The sequence below is a fragment of the Equus asinus genome, chromosome 14 (genome assembly GCF_041296235.1).
Source record: "Equus asinus isolate D_3611 breed Donkey chromosome 14, EquAss-T2T_v2, whole genome shotgun sequence".
In the NCBI taxonomy this organism is placed as follows: Eukaryota; Metazoa; Chordata; class Mammalia; order Perissodactyla; family Equidae; genus Equus; species Equus asinus.
Window position 1 is genome coordinate 8,973,802 of NC_091803.1, and position 20,784 is coordinate 8,994,585.

The following is a 20,784-nucleotide window of genomic DNA, read 5'->3' on the forward strand; positions in this document are numbered from 1 at the left end:
CAAGGACATGACCCCGTTTCTCGAGTGTGGTTCCCTACTGTAGCATAAATGTTAACAAGTTAAATGCATATCACATAAGAATTTTAATTGTTCATCATATGTTTATGTATTGAAATATAGAGTCGAATTGATATAATTGGTAACATTACCCATTTGCTTTGATTTGAGATGTCAAGTGATTGAAAAAATTTTTAATTCAGAATTGAATTACCTTGCTTATTTGAATTTATCATTTTTGCGTAATTAGGATGAACTAATTTTTTTTTTATTAATCTTATGATAGATTACAACCTTGTGAGATTTCAGTTGTACATTTTTGTTAGTCACGTTGTGGGTACACCACTTCCCCCTCTGTGCCCTCCCCCCACCCCCCGTTTTCCCTGGTAACCACCGATCAGATCTCCTTATCAATATACTAACTTCCACCTATGAGTGAAGTCATATAGAGTTAGGATGAACTAATTTAATTTGCAGTTATCCTTAAATGACTTAACTGATGTCTGCTGAGGTGCTCAAGGCCACAGGATTATGGAGTCATGCTGAACATCACTCCGTCTCTTAGGGTTGGAAGTACAAGTCCACCTTGTGAAGCCTGGAGACAGAAGTTACAAGCTTGATTTTTTCTCCATTAATGTTTTTTTTCTGTTTTGTCCCCCTCACCTCACTCTAGGCTGCATCATGTTTCCCAGAAGGACCACATATTGCATTTGGAGGTGGTCCTCCTTTTCCAACTTTGTTCTGATTTTATGTCATTTTTACTTGGTGTTGAGCTCACATCTCAGTTCTGCAAAGGAAAGCTGGTTATTTATCTGGTAACTTGTGGTTGGAATCCCCAAGAGAGTGCTCTTTATAGAGACTGAGGGTCCTTTAGTAAATATTGCTTTTTGATGATGCATTTTAATAAGCCTTTTAAAAATCTGGATACCAGACTACCGGCTAGGGTACCTGGAAGCAATAATTTTAAAATAGTGCTTTTCAAACTGTCGCTCCTGACCCACTAGTGGATTATGAAATAATTCTAGAGGGTGTGACAAGCACTTAAAAAACAATGAAACAAAATGGAATAGATAATATTAGAGTGTATTACACGTAAAAAGGTAAGAAGAGTTTCATAAAATTTTTATATTCTTTTGGTGTGTGTGCGTATATACTGATTTATGATAAAACATAATTTATAGATTTATTTTGTGAGTTGCCATCAAAAGAATTTGAAAGTCACTGCCATGGATTTAAAGTTATCTGAAACACAGTTTTGTAATATAGCAGTTTGAAATGAAGCCCCAACAATATATGTAACAAAAAAAAGTGTAGATAGGTTTTAGCTGCAAATTTTAAAGGGATTGGCAAGTTACTTTTCCTGAGAAGTCTAGCCCTGGGATGACTGGGTATTTTCCAAAGGGCCAGGAACCAGTTATCCCAATAAACGGTAGGGGCCTAAATGCTCTCTCCCTGGGAGGCTCTGAGGTAACGTTCCTCATCTCACTTGTAATGCTGCTGTTGCCCTGCTGCAGTGGCTGTTGGAAGTACTGCATCTTCCCTAACCAGATCAGAAGGACCCAGTTTTCCCAAAGTCTTGGTCTGCCAGAAAGATGGCATTGCACTTCTCCCCGATTTGTGGGACCTGCACCCAGCTTGGAGAGCTGGGAAACTCCAGCCCTTAACTCCCCTCTTTGCTAGGGAACCACGTTTTCCTTCCCACTGGGTCCTTGGAAGATGGGAAGCAGCAGTAAGGTTACTTGTGTTTTATCCACACCATGTGAGTCTGTGTTTTTGTGTGAAGGCTGACTCATGTGGAGGAAAGTTCTATGCCTAGAATTATAAAATTAACGCTAATCAGAGTAATGTAGCATCCCACTTCCAATCTGCTAATGAGCTTTGGGGAGAGATGGCACATCTTCCTGCAGCTGATGGATGCCCCTTTTAGAGGATCTACAACATCCTCCCCAGGTCTTCACTCAGCTGGGCTAACACACTTCAGAACAAAAGAATCCTCAGGGCAGGATGGGACCCCTTGCTTTTTGGTTCTTGTCCCTTGAATCAGTCTACTCTCTCTGCCACTAAAATGGCTGCCTATTAAACTCATCAGTGGAATCTGCCATACTGTGTCACTTAAACTTTTTCCATCTGCTTATGGTTTTTACTTGTTTTTCATAGAAAGCCCTGACCTAAATCTCTACTCTTCTTTTATAATGCTTTCATTTTGACCTTACTACTGCTGAAAGTCAACCAAACTCATTCATCACTGTCCCTCCCCCCAATCTCCATGAACAGTATCCTGTTATCCAGGTTTTTAACATACACTCAAGAGATTGTCAACAAAAATGGACTAAATCTTTACATGGAACTTCTTTACCCCCACATGGGACATTTTCAAGAATAGGAGCTTTCAGATGAATTAACAATGTAGATAAATTTGTTACCAACACTAGAATCTCATTCTAAAATATTTTCTACAGCTCAAAACATGGCATAAGGCAGATTCCTATTTAAGAGAAAGGGCCTTCTTTTAAGTTGTCTTGAAGATTCTGAGACTGTCCTTAAGAGCAGTGCTATGAGAGGATATGAGGCACAATCTCAGTCACCCCAAGAGTTAATTTAAACGGAGAAAGTGAGATGGTTTCCCAAAACATTGGAATTGATTTTTCCCTGAGTCTCTCCATAGTTGTAGATTCTGATAATCACAGAATATAGAGAAGGAAGAAACTTGGTGATCCTTCTAACTGCCTCATCTCACAAACCAAGAAATTGAGGATCAGAGACATGAGGTCATTAGAGTCATCCAGTTACTTAGTTGCTTACTTCGACTAGGGTGGTTTCAGAAAGGATGCAGAAAAGTAGAAGTATTTGAGAGCTACTTAGGGACTGTATTAATCAACACTGTAATAATCAGCTCTGTGTCCTTGGGTGCTGCGACAGCTGGGGGTCCACTGCTGCAGCTGACAAATAAAGTGTGAGGAAGAAACAAAAACTGAGGGAGTCCATCACCACTAGACCTGCCTTATAAGAAATGTCAAAAAGAGCTCTCCTGTCTGAAATGAAAAGGCAAAGGATACAAAGCTTTAAACAAGTTGATAAATAGATAAAATCAGAAAACTGCAACTCTGTATCAGAACATGGTAGTAAACAATTATGATGCAAAGGTTAAAGGGAAAGAAAGCATTAAAAATAACATTAACCATTCCAATTTGGTAACAAATTCACAATACAGAAAGAAATAATTTTGACAACAAAAATAGCAAGGTAAGAAGAAAAGGACAGAACTTGCCTAGTCAAATGAAGCAAAAATGCTATCAGCAGAAAAAGAACTATCTCATCTGTGAGACCTTTTATACAAACCTCATGGTAACCACAAAACAAAAATTAAGGCAGAGTCACGAAACATAAAAAAAGAGGAAATTGAAAAACACACCACCAAAAACCGTCAAGCTGAAATTGTAGTGAGAAACACAAGGAAAAAGAAACAAAGGAAATATAGAGCAACCATAAAACAAAAGATAAAATGGCAATAGTAAGTCCCTATATATCCATAATCATCCTAAATGTAAATGGATTGAATGCACCAATGAAAAGACAGAGAGGCTGGACAGGTTAAGAAAAAGACCCAAAAATGTGCTGCCTCCAGGAGACCCATCTCAGCTCTAAAGAAAAACATAGGCTCAGAGTGAAGGGGTGGAAGATGATACTCCAACCAAATGACAACCAAAAGAAAGTGAGTGTAGCCATAATTCTATCAGACGAAATAGACTGCAAGCCAAAAAAGACAAGAGACAAAGATGGGCATTATATAATGATAAAGGGGATAATCCATCAAGAAGACATAACATTTATTAATATATATGCACCTAACGTAGAAGCACCAAAGTCTATAAAACAACTATTAACAGATCTAAAGGGAGAAACTGACAGCAACACCATAAGAGTAGGGAACTTTAATAACCCACTTACATCAACGGATAGGTCTTCTAGAGAGAAAAATCAACAAAGAGACGTTGATCTTAAATGAAACACTAGACCAGATGAATTGAACAGATACATATATAATATTCAATCCAAAAGCAGCAGGATATACATTTTCTCTCCAGTACACATGAAACATTCTCAAAGATACACTGTTTGTTGGGAAACAAAACAACTCCCAATAAACTTAAGAAGACTGAAAAGATATCAAGCATCTTTTCCAACCACAATGGTATGAAACTAGAAATCAACCACAAGGAGAAAGCTGGAAAAGTCACAAATAGGTGGAGCCTAAACAACGTGCTATTCATTAACTATTGGAACAACAACAAAATTAAAGGAGAAATGGAAAAATATCTGGAGACAAATGAAAAGGAAAATACAGTGTACCAAAATCTATTGGATACAGCAAAAGCAGTACTAAGAGGGAAGTTCCTAGCAACACAGGCCTACCTTGAGAAACAGGAAAAATCTCAAATAAACAATCTAACAATACATCCAAAAGAATCAGAAAAGAAGAAAAATGAAGTGCCCAAACTCAGGAGAACAAAGGAACTACTAGAAATCAGAGCTGAAATAAATGACATGGAGAGTAAAAAGAAAATAGAAAAGATCAGCGAAACTAAGAGCTACTTCTTTGAAAATATAAACAAAATTGACAAACCTTTAGGTAGAATAAGACAAAAAGAGAGAAGCCTCAAATAAAATCAGAAAGAGAAGAAATCACAAGCAATATAACAGAAATACAAAGGATTACAACAGTATTCTTTATCAATGTTATAAACTACATTAACAAAATGAAGAATAAAAATCACATGATCATCTCAACAGATGCAGAGAAAGCATTTGACAAGATTCACCACATATTTATGATAATAACTCTCAATAAAATAATTATAGAAGGAAAGTACCTCAACATAATAAAGGCCATATATGACAAACCAACAGCTAACATTATACTCAATGGTGTAAACTGATAGCTATCCCTCTAAGAGCAGGAACAAGACAAGGATGCCCACGCTCACTTCTTAGTCCTAGCCAGAGCAATCAAATAAAAAAAATAAATAAAACATATTCAAACTGGAAAGGAAGAAGTAAAACTGTCACTACTTGTGGATGATGAGATTTTACATATAGAAAACGCTAAAGAATCCATCAAAAAACTAAAAACAAACGAGCAGAAATAAAAAATCAAGAATACAATCCTATTTACAATCACAACAAAAAGAATTAAGTGGGTAGGAATAAATTTAACCAATGCGGTGAAAGACCTATACACTGAAGACTATAAGACATTGTTGAAAGAAATTAAAGAAGACATAAAGAAATAGAAGGATATTCTGTGCTCATGGATTAGAAGAATTAACATAGTTAAAAAGTCCATATTACCTAAAGCAATCTACAGATTCAATGTAATCCCTATCAAAACCCCAATGACATTTTTCAAAGAAATAGAAAGAAGAATTCTAAAATTTATTGGAAACAAAAGTCCCCAAAGAGCCACAGCACTCCAGAGAAAAAAGAACAAAGCTGGAGGCATCACATTCCCTACTTTCAAAGTATACTACAAAGCTGTACTAATCAAAACAGCACGATACTGGCAGAAAAGCAGTCACAGATCAATGGAACAGAATTGATAGCCAAGAAATAAACCCATACATTTAGGAACAGCCAATTTTCAACAAAGGAGCTAAGAACATACAATGGAGAAGGGAAAGTCTCTTCAATAAACACTGTTGGGAAAACGGACAGCCGCACACAAAAGAATGAAAGCAGACCATTATCTTACACCATGCACAAAAATTAACTCAAAATGGATGAAACACTTGAATGTAAGACCTGAAACCATAAAACTCCAAAGAAGAAAACGTAGGCAGTAAGCTCTTTGCTATCATTCTTAGCAGTATCTTTTTGAATATGTCTCCTCAGGAAAGGGAAACAAAAGAAAAAATAAGCTAATGGGACTACATCAAACTAAAAAGCGTCTGTATGGCAAAGGAAACATCAATAAAATGAAAAGACAACCTAGCAACTGGAAGAAGATATCTGCAAATCATTTATCCAATAAGGGGTTGCTATCCAAAATATATGAAGAACTCAACAACAAAAGAACAAACTTAGTCAAGAAATGGTCAGAGGATTTGAACAGACATTTTCCCAAAGATATACAGATGGCCAACAGGCACATGAAAAGATGTTCAACATCACTAATAATTAGAGAAATAAAAATCAAAACCACAATGAGATATCACCTCATGCCCATCAGAATGGCTATTATTAAAAAGACAAGAAATAAGAAGTGTTGGAGAGGGGCCAGTGCCATGGCCGAGTGGTTAAGTTCGTGTGCGCTACTCACTTCAGCAGCCCAGGGTTTTGCCGGTTTGGATCCTGGGCCTGGACACGGCACCACTCATCAAGCCATGCTGAGGTGGCATCCCACACAGCACAGCCAGAAGGACATACAACTAGAATATACAACTATGTACTGGGAGGGTTTGGGGAGAACAAGAAGGAAAATAAGATAGACAACAGATGTTAGCTCAGGTGCCAATCTTTACAAAGAAAACAGAAGTGTTGGAGAGGATGTGGAGAAAAGGGAGCCCTCATACACTGCTGGTGGGAATGTAAATTGGTGCAGCCACTGTGGAAAACAGTACAGAGATTCCTCAGAAACTTAAAAATAGAATGACCAGGCATGACATCAGCTTCACGGCGGAGTGAGCTCTTCCCTTAGACTCTCCTCCCTAAGAAACAATGAAAAGGACATTCATAAACCAACAGAGGACAGGCACACAACACAAAAGACATCTGAGAGACCCATGCAGCCACATGTCTGAAGGTGGACGTGCTGGACCCCCCCAGGAGGAAGGAGGAGGAAGTAAGGGGATCTCCTCTCCCTCCCCAGCAATGACCCAGGGCACAGGACCATGCACAGCTCTGAGAAAAGAGGGGCCTGGGGGGAGACTCTGTGGGAAAGCCTTCGCTCTCCAAGTTCCCTCACATCCCATAGGAAAGCTCCACAGAGGAGGCTAAGCTATTGTGGGGTTGTCTTCATGAAGCCAGCACGCCAGGAGGACAGACAGCGAGGGCAAACAGAGAACACCCACGGGATGGCACATGCAAAAGAAGTGCCCCTCCCCCTGCTGGGCTCACAAGCTCAGCCAGTCAGCCAGAGCAAGGGACCCCGTCTAGAGTGCCCATGCGTACGTTAGCAAAGCAGCAGCTACAAGCAGGCAATCGCAGATGGGTCCTGTCAGCATAGATTCCAAAGGACAAGCACAGACACCAGGGATCACAGCAGGCTCAGAATACACAGCTCCTGAACCTCCTCCATTGGCGGCAGGTGGAATCTGCAACCAGATACTATCTATGTGAAGGCACAAACCAACCCCATCAAATAGTATGAAGAAATATATTAATAGTCCAGACCAGAAGGAAAATGAAAAGCACCTAGAAATCAATCCTGAAGGCACACAAATTTACAATGTAAATGACAGAGAATTCAAAATAGCTAACATTAAAAAACTCAACGAGTTACAAGAAAATTCAGATAGTTCAATTAAATCAGGAATAAAATTAATAAACAGAGGGAATACTTCACAAAAGAGATTGACCCTATAAAGAGAAACCAATCAGAAATGTTGGAGATGAAAAACACAATGAGATATAGAAAAATCTGGACACACTGAATTACAGAGCTGACGTTATGGAAGACGGAATTAGCAATCTGGAGGACCGAAATATAGAAAGGCTTCAGATGGAGGAGGAGAGAGAATTAAGACTAAAAAGAAATGAAGAAATTCTCTGAGAAATATCTGATTCAATTAGGAAATGCAACATAAAAACTATGGGTATTATAGAGGGAGAAGGGAGGGAGAAAGGAGCAGAAAGTCTGTTCAAACCTGGGAAAGGAGCTGGAATAACAAGTAAAAGACGCTAACAGAACTTCTGATTACATCCATGTAAAAAGACCTACTCCAAGGCATAGAGTAGTAAAACTGGCAAAAGTCAGTGACAAAGAAGAAATATTTTTAAAGGCGGCAAGGCAGAAGAAAATAACTTACAAAGACCATATCAAACTTTCAGGAGATTTCTCAGCAGAATCTTTACAGGCTACGAGAAGGTAGAATGAGATATTCAAAATTCTGAAAGACAAAAACCTTCAGCCGAGAATACTCTATCCAGGGAAAAATATCCTACAGATATGGTGGAGAAATAAAAACTTTCCCACATAAACAAAAGCTGAGGTAGTTCATCGCCACAAGACACCCCAAACAGGAAATGCTCAAGAAGACCTTCATACCTGAAAAAGAAAAAAAAGAGTTCACAAAGCCTTGAGCAAGGAGATAAATAGGCAGCCAAAGTCAGAAAATTGCAGCTCTCTACCAGAAGAGGTTAGCAAAAACTTAATCATGACATGAAAGATAAAGGGAAGGAAAACATCAAAAATAACTATACTCTTGTGATTTTAACCACAAAATCACAACACAAAACAGAATGTGTTATGACCAACAAATCAGAGGAAGAGGAAAGGGATGGAACTGGCTTAGACCAAGGAAATAAGAGGCTATCAGAAAATGGTATATCTCATCTACGAGATTTTTTATACAAACCTGATGGTAACCACTAAACAAATAATCAGAACAGAGACACAAATGATACCAAAAAAAGAAAACTGAGGGGCTGTCCCAGTGGCATAATGGTTAAGTTCGCATGCTCTGCTTCAGCCACCCAGGGTTTGCAGCTTCAGGTCCCAGGCACAGACCTATGCATCTCTCATCAAGCCCTGCTGTGCTGGCGTCCCACATACAAAAAACAGAGGAAGATTGTTGCTGAGCTAACATTTGTGGCAATCTTCCTCAAGCTAAAAGAGAGGAAGATTGCTTACAGATGTTAGCTCAGGGCCAGTCTTCCTCACACACAAAAGAGAGAAAACTGAGAAAACCATCATAGAGAACTACCAAACTGAACTGGCAGTCCAAAATACACAAGACGAGAAACAAGGGAAATACAGAGCTGGAAAACAAGTGACAAAATGGCAGCATTAAGCCCTTATATATAAATAATCACTCTAAATGTAAATGGATTGAATTCTCCAATCAAAAGACAGAGTGGTGGGATGGATTGAAAAACAAGACTCATCAATATGCTGACTCCAGGAAACACTCTTAGCTCTAAAGACAAACACAGGCTCAGAGTGAAGGGATGGAAGATGATACTCTGAGCTAATGGCAAACAAAAGAAAGCAGTTATTGCAATACTTATATCAGACACAGTAGACCTCAAGATAAAAAAGGCAACGAGAGACAAAGAGGGGCAGTATATAATGGTAAAAGGGACACTCCAACAAGAAGACATAACACTTATAAATATACGTGTACCCAACAAAGGAGTACCAAAGTACATAAAGCAACTATTAACAGACCTAAAAAGAGATATTAACAACAACACAATAATAGCAGGGGGCCCCAATAGTCTACTTACATCGATGGATAGATCATCCAGACATAAAGTTAACAAGGAAATAGTGGAATTAAATGAAAAACTAGACAAGATGGACTTAATAGATATATATGGAACATTCTGTCCAAAAATAGCAGAATACACATTCTTCTCAAGTGCACATGGAGCATTCAAAGGACAGACCATATGTTTCGAAACAAGATAGGCCTCAATAAATTTAAGAAGATTGAAATCACATCAAGCATCTTTTCTGACCAAAATGCTATGAGACTAGAAATCAGCTACAGGAAAAAAGCTGGGAAAGTGACAAATATGTGGACACTAAACAACATGCTACTGAACAACCAATGGATCATTCAAGAAATTAAAAGAGAAATCAAAAAATATCTGGAGACAAATGAAAATGAAAATACACCACACCAACTCATATGGGATGCAGAAAAAGTGGTCCTATGAGGGAAATTCATAGCAATATAGGCCCAGCTTAAAAAACAAGAAAGATCTCAAATAAGCAATCTTAAAATACAGTTAGAAAATGAAGAACCAACAAAGCCCAAAGTCAGCCGAAGGAGGGAAATAATAAAAATCAGAGCAGAAATAAATGAAATTGAAACCAAAAAAGAAAAAAGAACAGTAGAAAAGATCAGTGAAACAAAGAGCTGGTTCTTTGAGAAGATATGCAAAATTGACAAACCCTTAGCCTGACTCTCTAAGAAAACAAGAGAGAAGGCTCAAATAAATAAAATTAGAAATGAAAGAGGAGAAATTACAACAGATACCACAGAAATATAAAGGATTATAAGAGAATACTATGAAAAACTATATAGCAACAAACTGGACAATCTAGAAGAAACAGATAAATTCTAAGACTCATACAACTTCCCAAAAGTGAGTCAAGAAGAAACAGAAAATGTGAATAGCCCAATCACAAGTAAAGAGATTGAAACAGGTAGCTTAGTGGGAAACTACTTACCCTGACAAGGTTACCCACTCAAAGCTAACAGCCAACATCACAATTAATAGTAAAACACGGTGTATTTTTCCTCAAGACTGACTTGATTTCTACTATTTCTACTTCTCCTTTTCCTTTAATGCATGGATCCTGCTAAACCTTATAAATCCATTACAATATAAAGTGGGGAATGAATAAAGAGCTCACCTGAGGGATGTTCACTTTCTGTGGCTCCTGGGCGAGTACAGAGGACTGTGGTTCAGCTGAGGGGACAGAAAGAAGACAGGGGTCCTGAGATTTAGCTGTCTTACAGCTCTTAGATTCACCTCCTCAAATCTCAGCACCCCAGTTGGGGATCATCCTCCCCATAGGCACAGGGCCCTCTGGGCTTTGAAAAGGCACAAGAAGGATCATGGACAGGCAGCAACACCTGTCTTTGTGTGATTCTGAAATGACCACGGAGCTGAAATCTGCATTTTTTTACTGAGTGAACATAAACTTTACTCGATTGATTTAACAATAACGCATGCGTCCTTCTGAATAACAGAAAGAAATAAAAACAACCGATCCGTTGAATTAAAGTACGCCAAACGACAAGACACTATTCCTTCATTAAAGTTAACTTAGCAGAAAAATACTCAGTATGCATCATTTATCTATTTTTCTCAGTAATATTATTTAACCCCTGGTATACACAATCCACGGAAAGCCTAGTAAAAGAGATGGGAGGATTTAAGGCAGGAATTTTTAATTGTTCATTTCAGCTGGGAAGTATTTCTCAAAAGGCCCTTTTGATAGATGCTTTTGGTAACTTACCTGTGAGAGAGTGAACTGTCACAAACTGCGTTTCCCTGGACAAGTCACTGAAATTTTCAGGCCCAATGTCTTTAAATCTTTCAAAAGAGTTAGAAGTAGGTGACCTTGGAAAACTCTTCACAGATCATCATTCTTGGATCCTGTGACATCAGGATAACGTCACTAATGTCACATGTGGTGGTGGACATGTGTGACAGCAGCGCATCTGTAAATAGCGGGGGCCATTTAAGGGGACTGGAGACAGAACTTCCTCCCTCTGCCTGGTTGTCCCTTACCCCCAGACCTTGCCCTCACGGCTCTCCAACAAAGCAGCCTTTCCTGAGCAGCCTGCCCCTGGGCCACCCCAGCTCACCTGTACTTCCCAGGGACGGCCCAAATGCCCCACTGTCACACAGTGTGGTGGCTCCTGAAGGTGGCATCATCATCAAGTCTGGTTCATTCTGGGCAGGAGGACCAAGACCTGCTTGTGATCTTGCAAATCTAGCATCTGCTCCTTTCTGGGCTCTGGTCTCTGCTCTGAAGCTCTGGAGAGAGGTCTAAGGTCAGAGGGGTGCTCTCTTCCAGGTACGACTCCCTCACAGAGGCCCCCTGCTTCCTGCCTCACAAGGGCTGGTTTGTTTCAAGGCAACTGGGACATGGATCTGAGAAATAAATTCATCTTAGGGGCAAAAAGCCTGACTCTTGGAATTCATTATAACATTAGACTTCAAGGACAGAAAGCCTGACAATGCAGAGGGGGCCAGGCACCTCTGTCTGACCCAAGGGACCTGAAGAGACACTAGAAATCCCAGGATACATGTGACACACGGTGGGATTCCATCCACATCCTTTCCTTTACATCCCTGGGGACGCAGGGACAGGCCATGTTCCTAAGTGCTGTGAAGGCTGTAATGCCAGTCTTGGGCAGGTGTGACATCAGACAAAGCCTGAGACTGAAGCGAAGCACACCTGCCCTCGAATCCAAATTCCCTGGCTGGGAGCTCCTGACTCGAGCACATCGGGCCACCGACCCGAACCTCGGTTTCTGGTGAAGTGGTTGTCAGGGTCCATTAAACTATCCAGTAAAAAAACAAAGCGTCCTCTAACTATAACAGCAGTTGTCACTTACTTAAGGCTTCCTACCTGGCACTTGTCTAAAATAGTGATCTATGTTTCCAAACGTCGCCGTGAAACAATCATTATTAATATTTATAGATGAGAACCCTGACTCTCGCCCAGGTTCCTTCTGTCGCCCCTGCTTACAGGTGACAGAGCTGGCACTGACCGGGCCTGTAGTGCTCCAGAGCTCGGCTCCACCGCAGACCCACGGTCACCGTCCGCCTGATAAACGCACTCCTCCCTCCCGCACCCACCGCCGCCGACACGGGCTTCTCTCCGGGCGGGCTGCAGGCAGGCTGGTCACACGATCCTCGGGCATCCCGGACCGCCCCGAACACCTGCGCCCCCCGGCAGCCCGAGGGCCGGGGTCTCCCCCATCGGCCTTACCCGCTCTGACGGCCCGCCCGGGTTTATACACCGCCGCGGGGGGCGACGAGGTCCCAGACACTTCCTGCTCCCATCCCCAAGCACAGGCACACCCTTCCCAGCTAGTCCCTCGCCCTCGGTGCGCACCCTGCATTTTCCGAGCACACCCCAAAGTTCCCCAACGGTTCTCCGGAGTCCTGAGAAGACAAACGAGGAGGCTACGGCTGCACATGCGCAGAAGGAGCGTGGCGTGCCCTTCCCAGAGTCCAGGCGGTGAACCTCACCTATTTAAAACTACATTTCCCATAGGCCTCTGCGTCTACATTTCAAGTCACTCTTGGCCTTTCCGCGAAAGCGGGATCACGATGTTCTTAAACCTTTTCTGCCCAGGGTCCTCTGAGCCCAAAGAGGTTAAGGGTTAAGCCTGAACTCTGCTGTCAAATGCAAAGGGTAGTCCGCTATTGGCTCCCGATTAAAATAGCATTTTTTTTCATAAGTCACTTGGAGGTAAGTGGGGAAATTTGAATATGGATTGGATACGGAAAATATTAAAATATCGTTACTTAAATGGTGTGAAAAAAATTTGGAGTTATGTAGGAAAATTGACTTTGTAAAAAGAAAAAGACATGACGACTGAAGTAGTTAAATTACATAGCTGTAAAATTATAATTTTACAATTTTTCAACCTGGGACCTCCACCCTGTTCCTTTACAGCCGCCGGACCCACCAACTCCTGAGCCCCATCCTGGCGCGCCTGGGGCCCAGTGTGCAGATTCTACTGAGGGTCTGCACAGGTGCTCCAGGGGTGGATGTTTATAGGAAATCTGTTGGGTCTTATACATTAACAGTGCTTCTTGCTGAATTCTCGTATTGTTTCATAAATACTTGTGTTAAATATCTTGGATTTCCATGCACATAACGACAAGTTTGCTTGCTTTTTGCTGACGTTTATAATTCTTTCTCATTCTTTAGCAAATTACACATAAAAGCACAAGAATGCTGGTTAAACTATATTAAATCAATCATAATAGACTTTAACATAAATATCACAAAGGAGAGAAAGTGGTCACAACATATGTCATTTAACAAACATTTATTGAAAACTGACTGTACAATCGACATCATTCTAGGTGCTGGGATAGCAACATCAAATAAAAGAGAGTAAATTCCCTACCCCCATGGAGTTTATGATCAGGGTTGTTGTGGGGCCTATTAGTCAGGGTCCCCTCAAGAAACAGGTGTGAGTTGTCAAGAAACCATGGGACACTTGAGGAGAGTCTAATAAATAGGGCTCTAAAAATGTGGGTAGGGTTAGGGAAGCATCCTGTAACTAGTGTTGGTAGAGAGTTATTATCACCCCCAGGGCTGTAGTGAGAGTAGGTAACATTATCAGAACTTAGCACAAAAGGCCACCCTTATGAGAGCTGTGGTCTTAGGAAGAGAAACATTGTGAATGCCCATTACATGGCTCAGCACGGAGAGCCAAAGGAATAAATACCCAACACCTCACTTGTTCTCTTCCCTCTGATATCCTATCCTCTGTTAAGCATTTATAAACCCCATTCAATACCTATTCTTAGAATTCCATCCACATATGTCTCTTCTAGACCTTGTTGTCACCAATTTTCCAGTCTTATTCTTGTTTAGCCCCCTACTACCTGTCAACTCACTGAGCTACTGGACATAAATCAGTATAAATCGAAACTCAAGTACATGTCAGTTCTTCACAAAGTGAACTAAATATACCTCCTTAAACTCTACCCACTGGGAAGATTTTTTTCACCACACGTTTCAGAACCACCCCAAGTGAGACTGTAATTGTAGCAGCCATAATTTCCAATGATGCCACCATACACTGTAAACCCAGTTTGAAGGAAACTTGATGGGTATGTGGCCACAGGTCTCCCTTGGGGACTTTTGGGGAATGTTTAATTGTATATTCTTGTGACCAAGTTATGAGGAATTTTGTCAAAGGGACCCAGCCTTCCCTTTAGTCAAAGCCTCCTGTCTATAAAGTAGGATATAGCAAGGATTTAGAAAGAGAATCTAAATCCCTGTTGTGGTGATTTGTGTTCGTTTTCTGCCCACAAGATCGAGAATTTCACATGTATATAGATATATATCTCAAGAAGCATCTTAGCAGAATACCCATCTATTTCATTTCAATGAACTTCATGATCAAAGAGCCACCACCACTGATCCCTTCATGTCACCACAAAAGATGGCTGCACATGAGAAACACTCTAAGAGTTTTAAAAAAACATTTGTCAGTATCCCATTAGAGAAAATACATATTTCATTGCTTTGAAATGCAACAGGGGCTGCTCCTGAGTCCACAGGGAGTATACTCATATTGATTAATTTGAGCCTATCCAAACATAATTCATCCTTCCTAATCTAATATGGTAAGGATCCACCCCCTTATGTGCTACCTAGTTTCTGCTTTATTGGGCAAGATCTTGAGTTCCTTTTGTGTTTTTGGTTTTTTAATTTCTGGATTTCTTGCAATTTTACTCTGAACATAGCTGATTTTTTATTCCCATTATGGGCCTGGAGCCAGTAAGGAAGTTCGGACAGGGCCTGAGGATAGTGTGTATCTCCTTCAGGGGTAACTTATACTAGGATCACCCCTTAGGATTTGGAGAGAGAGAGAGAAGTGAGAGAGACACTGTCAGAATCCAGTTACTCTTCACTTCTTTTTCTAAGCTCCTCAAAGCAGTGACTTTTAGTATACCTTAAAGGCCTTAAAATTGCAGAGAGTGTGGCAGGTACAACAAACTTGAACTGTCTAATAAGCCTCAAAGCTGTGCAGAGGCAAGTGTGCACCTGCCAGGCAAAGTGCACAGAGTTTAGAATATCTGTTCCGACCAAGTAGTAGTATATGTTTGACCATATCCTTCTCCTCTGATAATAACTTTGGGCTTCCTAGATGCTCGGTAAATCCATGTAAGTGAAGGAATACAATTTCTTCACCTTAATCTTGACCTCACACTGAGTCCATCCTAGCAGTAACTGGGGGAGGTGTACTTACCTGGCATTCACCCTCATATGGGTAGTGATCATTTTATAAAATATTGAGGAACATAATGCCCCTCTTGAAGATATTCTTGTATTCAAACCTTATCTGAGTGAGTAATTGAGGCAATCTATTGAGAGCCCCAGTATATTGGATCACTCTTCAAACTGTTCAGACACCTCCATCTGGGAACTGTTTCTCTCTATGCCTGTCAATATTAGATTAGTTTTATCTTTTTAGGGTTTCATGCAAAAGGAATCATACAGTGTATTTTCGTGTGGCTTTTTTTTCACTCAGGATAATGATTTTGAGATTCATCCTATAGTTGAATACCAGCAATGAAGGAACAGCCTCACACAGGGAGAAATGACTGCTTATGAAATCAAGGGAGACTCATTGTGCCCAATGAGTTCAGCTATATCTGAATCCAAATACATGTAATCATTCCAATTTCCAGGTTCCTAGACTTTCCCAGTAAATGTCCCAAATCTCATCTAATACAACCTCCTCAAATTGTGGATGTAATAGTTATTGTAATTTTTTGAAGAAATAATGTCCAAAACTTCCCAAAGTTGATGAAACAATGTTAATTTACACATCCAAGAAGCTTACTGAACTCCAAGTAGGATAAATACAAAGATATAGTTTTACCTAGACACATCATAGTCAAACTGTTGGAAGCCACACACAAAGAGAAAATCTTAAAAGAAGAAAGAGAAAAACAACTGAACATGTACAGGAGAGCATCAACATAAATAATATCTAACTGCTCATCAGAGAAAATAGACCCTAGAAGGCAGAGAAATGGCATATTCAAAATACTGAAAGAAAAAATGGTAACGAAGAATTTTTTTATCCAGCAAGACTATCCACTAATTATAAAGGTAAAATAAGGACATTCTTAAATTTAAAAAGACTGGAAGAATTTCTTGATATCAGAACTGAATTGTGAGAAATACTAAAGGAAATTCTTTGGGCTGGAAGAAAATGACATCAGACAGTACCTCGAATCAGCTGGAAGAAATTAAGAGAGCCAGAAGTAATAAATTTCTGGGTTTTATAAAAAAGAATCTATAAATATATTTTTCTCATTTCTTCTGTTAAATTCTTTAAAAGACATGAGATTGTACAAAGAAATAATTGTAACATTGTAGTATTGGTTTTGTAACATATATAGATATATATAAAAATAATAGCACAAGAGGGGAAAGTAATAGAGTTACATTGGAGGAAACATTCTATATTTCATAGGAATTAAGTTAATATTCGTTTGAAATAGACCATAGTCAGTTAAAATGCATATTGGAATCCCTAGCACAGACACTGGGAAAATAGCTCAAAAACAGTAAAAAATATTCAATAGAGGAATTAAAATGATATACTGAAAGATTTATTTAGCACAAAAGAAGTTAATAAAGGAAGGACAGAGAACAAAAAAGCCTGAAGACACAGAAAACAAATAGCAAAATGGCAAATGTAACTCTGATCCTATCAACAACTGCACTAAATGTGAATGGTCTAAAAAAAACAATTAGAAGACAGAGACTGGGAAAATGAATAATAAAGCAAGATCCAACTATATGTGATCTACAAAAGACACACTTAGATTCAAAGACAAACAGAAGTTGAAACTAGAGGGATGGGAAAGAGATATCATACAAATAGTTACCAAAAGATTGCTAGAGGGTTGTATTAATACTGGACAATGTAGACTTTAAAACAAGAAATATTATTAGAAGCAAAGAGGGACATATCCAAATGACAAAATGTCCATACATCAGAAAGATATAAAAATTATCAATGCTTATAAACGTAACAACAGAGCTTCAAGATACGTGAAGTAAAATTTGACAGAAATGAAAGGAGAAAGAGACAATTCAACAACAATACTTGGAAATGTCAACTGCCTCCTGTCCATAATGGATTAAAAAGAGGAAAGACAATCAGCAAGGTTATAAAAGACTTGAACAGCACTATCAACCAAATTAAATTAAGTGACGTGTACAGATCACTGCACTCAATGACTACAAAATACACATTCTTTTCAATAGCACATGGAACATGCTCCAGGATAGACCGTGTACTCAGCCATAAAATAAATTCAACAGATTTAGCAAGAATGAAATAATATAAAATATGTTCTCCAACCACAATGGAATGTGAGCTATCAAGAATGGAATATATTTGGGATATCCACAAACATTTGGAACTTAAATGACACCCATCTTAATAACGCATGAGTCAAAGAATAAATTGGGAACAAAATTTGAAAGTACTTTGAAGTGAATTAAAATTTAAAAAGTAGAATATCAAAGTCTATGGGATGTGCCTAAAGCAGTACTTAGAGAGAAATTTATAGTATTAAACACCTATAGTGGAAGAGAGGAAAGTCTCAAATCAATAATTTAAGTTCCTACCCTAAGAAAGGAAAGAAAGGAAAATAAACCAAACTGAAAACAAGCAAAAGAAAGGAAATACAAAAGATTAGAACACATGTCTGTGAAATACAAAACACAAAGATCAATAAAACCAGAAATTGGCTGTTTACCAGATAAAGTTGACAATCCCTTAGCTAGCATCCCCAAGGAAGAGAGAAGACAGAATTTACCAAAATCAGAAATTAGAAAGGGCCACCCACAGAGAAATTAAAGGATTATAAGAGAATATTATGAACAACTTTATGCCACAAATTAGACAATTTATAAGATATTGGCAAATTCTTAGATCCAAATTTCCAAAACTGACTCAAAGAGAAACAGAAAATCTCCATAGATCTGTAACAAACAAGAAAATTAAATTACTAATTAAAACCCTTTCAGGGAAGAAAAGCCCAGATTCGGATGACTCAACTGGTGAATTCCATTGACTATTAATGGAGAAAATAATCCCAATCTCCCACCATCTATTTCAGAAAATATCGAAGGAGAGAGCTGGTCTCACATCATTCTATTAGGCCAGAGTCACCTTGATTTCAATGGCAAGTGAAGACATCACATGCAAAGACAAGACCACTATCCCTCATGAATATAAATGAAAAATCCTCAACGATGTGTTAGTGAGTGATGTCACCAAGATGGGGGAGTAGGAGATGTTAGCCTCTGTCCTCCCAGAAAGATCAACAATTAGACTGCTACCTACCCATGATCAAAAAGAGTTCTGGGAGAGCTCTCAAGCCCTCTTAAGAAACTTTAGCAACGTAGCAGAACAAAAAATGTGAGAATAACCACACATAAAGAGAAAGAAGAACAGCTTCATTTTGCCTGCATCACCCCGTCCTTTAAGCTGGCATTACTCAGTGCTAAGAGGGAACTCCTCAGCTAGAAAGAGCTCTCCTTTCAGGGAAAGAGAGAGCAGAGTAAACGACCAGCGTCCCAGCCTTTCAGGGCACACATGAAGTACCCACTTTGGTTTCCCCCCACCCAGAGACTGGCAAAGCAGAGAGATATAGAGATGGCTAGGGACAGGGAAGAAGAGCAGGGTTTACCAATATCGGGCACACAGCAGTAAAGACCACAGTTGTGTGACCTGTTCTATAGATAACCCCAACGTGGAAGGGCAAGGGGAACAGTGCACTAAGAGAGATACACAGCTCTGTGGGAGCAGGGGAGGACCAGTCTCTGAACACGTTCCAGGAAAGGGGTCACCTTCCATGCCAAGATGAACTTTGCACGAATAAAGATTTAAGTGAGGACAGACTGAGAAGAGTGAAGAGGGGAATGGGGTGTCGACCAAATTTCATCCACCTGCAATTTTACCTACTCAAATTTTATCTACCACGGCAAGAAGTTAGTATCTAATATTTGAAAATTACTTTAAAATACAAGTATTCATACTAGTTATATAAATGGAGGTAAACAGAAGAACAGCTATGATAGAAATGGCTCAAGTGGTTTCCATGGGGAATGGAACTGGGGGGATAGAAAGGATTGGGGTTGTGAGGTTGGGGAGGGCCTGTCACGGTTCTTATAAAGCCTTCAGTACTATTTGATTTTAAAGGCACAAGTATGGATTCCTTAGATAAATACTAATTTTTAAGTGAGCTTTAAAGAATGAGTAAGGTTTCTACAAGGAGAAACTTGTAGTTTCTCAGTTTACTTTTCCTGCCACTCTAGTGCCTATGACCACAGGGCGTGGGAAAGCCCTGGCCCCGCCTTCAGAGTGGCTGTGGCTTCACGGGAACATGGATGATCTGTCCCTGTGGTACCACAGCATCACATCTGCCTGCGATCCTGCTCTAAAGCAGCAGCCTCTGTTACTGCCAGAATCCCAGCATCATCCCCCCTGGCAGTTCTTCATGCCAGGCCCCACCCACTGGACCAGACTCCTGAAATGCTGAAATGGACCTGAATCCCTACTTTCTCCATCCCTAGTTCAGCCTCCTCTTTTTATACGTGGCCCACGTCAGCCTCTGGACAGCATCCACGATGCACTGATGGTCTCCCACCAGAACTCATTTGTACATTTCTGCCTGTTCCTCCTTCACCCGCTCTCTTCCTGCAGAATGGCTTGGCTGCTCCTTGGAGCTCCTGCAGGATCGATGTATCAGTTAGAGCAGCTCTAAGGAAACATCTGGTGAGGGGGAAACAGGACTCACTCGAGGCAATTACCAGACGTAGGAGGTACTGCCGATTTCCACAACCAAATAATGCACTGCACCAAGCTCCAAGGTAGGAAACGGCAGAGATCCTAGAGCCAGGATGCTGAGGTTGGAATCCCTATAACACCACTTACTAGCTGTGTGATTTGGGGCTCTTGATTGAACCTCTCTCTGTCTCAATTTTCTAATCTGTAAAATGGGGCTACTAATGGATCATGGAGGATCCAAGCCGAAGATACTGAAATTGGTTAAGAGGTTCTTGCATTAATCCAGACAAAAGACAATAAGGGTCTGAACTGAGGCAGTGACAGGGAGGATGAAGCTGAGGAGACCGAATTAGAAAGTTATTTCGGAGGCTGAATGGCACAATTTGGTACCAACTGACCGTGGGGGATCAGGCACGAGAAGAAGAGGACAGGTAGGAGGAGAGAGAAACCATTTAAGTGTAGCTCCTAATTTTTTTATGAGGGTAGCTGAGTAAATGTGGATGCAATTAACACTGACAGTTCACAAAAGAGA

At 40.0% G+C, this 20,784-nt stretch overlaps 1 protein-coding gene across 50 annotated transcripts in view; it reads right to left on the reverse strand.

Moving 5' to 3' along the window:
- Nucleotides 1-20,784, reverse strand: part of LOC106845821 (olfactory receptor 2AE1-like) — a 205,700-nt gene that overhangs the window by 144,325 nt on the left and 40,591 nt on the right. For 24 of the 50 annotated variants that reach the window (XR_011494078.1, XR_011494079.1, XM_070484241.1 and 21 more), the window contains exons 1-3: nucleotides 12,800-12,939; nucleotides 11,189-11,393; nucleotides 10,580-10,635 (exon numbers count right to left, since the gene is read on the reverse strand). The exons of 1 other annotated variant lie outside the window; for it this stretch is intronic. The gene's annotated coding sequence lies outside the window, so the exon portion shown is untranslated. Of the gene's footprint in view, nucleotides 1-494; nucleotides 593-10,579; nucleotides 10,636-11,188; nucleotides 11,394-11,540; nucleotides 11,713-12,673; nucleotides 12,940-20,784 lie in introns of those variants that run through there. 25 more of the 50 variants (XM_070484223.1, XM_070484220.1, XM_070484224.1 and 22 more) reach the window with 16 other exon arrangements.